Below are 2,401 nucleotides of genomic sequence, written 5' to 3' on the forward strand. Positions count from 1 at the left end.
CAGGAAGTGTTAGCGACGCTTTGTGTTCACTGCTGGTAGTCGAATCATGTGACTGATGAGAACCAATCAGGAAGACAACGTGTCATCGTTTACTAAAGTCTCAGTTTCTGTTCAGACTCAAACACAAACCAGAGTTTCAAACTGAATCCAGATCAGTTCACACTCTGGTTCAGAGTCATGTAGGACGCCAGGTGAAGCAGCAGTGATGGTGTTTATGACGTCATCCACAATCAAAACATGTGACCAGCTCCACCTCCGGTCCTGATGATGTCACCAATGCGGCCTCTCATCACAACCTTCTCAGAAGAGGGCGAGCGACTGGACCCACGACAGCAGCCACGGTGGAAACTGTCGCTGCCATTCTTTTCCAACACAATGTGCACTTCCTGCTTGGAGGCGCTGCCCCCCCCTCGGACTGGGAGCTGCTCCCCTCCCTGTTATTCCAGAAGTCTTTAAATCCGTCAGCACGCCCGAAATGAAAGAAACAGATGCAGAGAAAAAGTTCTGTTTGGGGAGAAATGGATTTTTGAGGAATGAGAGGAAGTGCCTCTCCCTGGTTGATGGAGCCCTTCTCTCAGCGCTTGTTCTCCTTCAGACCATGAACTCCAGCGTCTCTCAGGCGGTGGACGCTCAGACCTGCAGACCACACGTCCTGCGTCACCAGGTCCTGAAGATGTGATTTAACGTCTGTGAGCGTTTCTCTGTGCAGAAACAAATCAGTTTCCTCCTGTGAACCATGAGTCTGGATGGAGAACTTCACGTTTCACGGTTTCTTCTCTTGAACAGTTTTACCAAACTCTGGTTAAGTACTGGTTAAACTGGTTAACGAGTTGGAGCGATTTATTTTAGTTTGGTCCAGGTCCCGTCTGCCAACCTGGAGGAGGAAGGGTTTATGACCTATACTACAGCCGGCCACCAGGGGGAGATCCAGATGATTTGGCTTCACCTTTGTGGAGCCGTCGTTTCCTCCATCTTTCAACAGATGTAGATTTCTACCTGCTGAGTTATAAACTGCTGTGAGCACAGAACTGACAGATTCCTCTGGTCTTCTGAGTCCTTGTGATTCTGTGGACTTTGTTTATCGGACTCTGCTGCTTTTAAACATCTTGTTTCTCTGAGTCGACACTCGAGTCCTCGTTGGGTTCCGTTGAGACGATCAGCTGAGACACATTGGTCTCAAACTGTGGGAGGTGACGTCTCCTCGTCTCCTCGTCTCCTCGTCTCCTCGTCTCCTCGTCTCCTCGTTGCTCCTCTGTTGACAGGACGATGTCCCTCCTGCTGTGGAACCAGTTCAAAGTTTTAATAAATGTGTGAACAGTCCTTCCTGTTCTCCGGCTGATCTCTTTCAATGAGCCGCTCCCGTCTCTTGGCGTGCCAGGCCCGTCTCCGGCCCAGTGCCTGGGGGGTGCTTAAGAGGGGGAGGGAGGGAGAGGGGGGGAGGGAGGGGGAGGGAGGACACCGGCCTCAGTGTCCCCCCCAGGTCGCTCAGCTGGTCACTGTTACAGGAAGGGAGGGGGAGGGGCGGGATACCCCTCTGAACGCTTCTCATAAAGTCACTGGTCCTCCACAGCCACCAGGAGGCGACACTTTCAGCTTCTTCAGCCGTGGGACCCATCGACAGGATGTTCAAACTCTCAGGATGAAACTGAACAACTGATTCTTCTTAGTGCAAACGTCCTCAGCTTCAGGTCGGAGACGCTGGACGTCCTTCAGAGTTTACAACGCTCAGAACGCATATTCCTATTAATTTGAATAACCAGCAGCACTCTTAGAAAAGCACTCCCCTGCAGGGGGCGCTGCAGCCCCTTCACTTCCTGTGTTTAGCTCCAGGACGTTTGTTCTGGTGAAGTTTGACATCGTCACGTTTTTACTTCATCAACAGATTTTTTTAAAGTAGAAAATGTGAGAAAATAACGAAGTTGACGTTTCACTTTATTTTCTTTATTCACAGTTGAAAACATCGAGATGTTGAGTTAATCGTGAAACGTTAAGATGTTGATAAAATCATTAAAATAAAATGTATTTCAGTTGCGACTAATGATTTGATATGAAGTCATCGGGGGGGGCGGGGGGAGTTTCTACTTCCTGTCCGTTTCTGAGGTTTTTCCACGTCACAATTTTTATTTTCGTCCTTGCATCTTCGTCACGTTTCATACGTCTTCATCAGAAACTCGACCCCCCTCCCCTCCATCTCTCTCTCTCTCCTCTCTGCTGATGTCTCTCACCCCATCCACATCTCCCTCTCCTCCCCCCCCCTTCCTCCCACATTCCCAGGATGCTGTGCTCCGGCGGAGTTAAAGTTAGCGCTGCAGAAGTGACAACATGCTGTGACCGTTACCCGTCACCACCCCCCTCCTCCTCCCCTCCTCCTCCCCCTCCTCCCCTCCTCCTCCCCTCCTCC

The sequence above is a fragment of the Pleuronectes platessa genome, chromosome 21 (genome assembly GCF_947347685.1).
Source record: "Pleuronectes platessa chromosome 21, fPlePla1.1, whole genome shotgun sequence".
NCBI classification, from domain to species: domain Eukaryota; kingdom Metazoa; phylum Chordata; class Actinopteri; order Pleuronectiformes; family Pleuronectidae; genus Pleuronectes; species Pleuronectes platessa.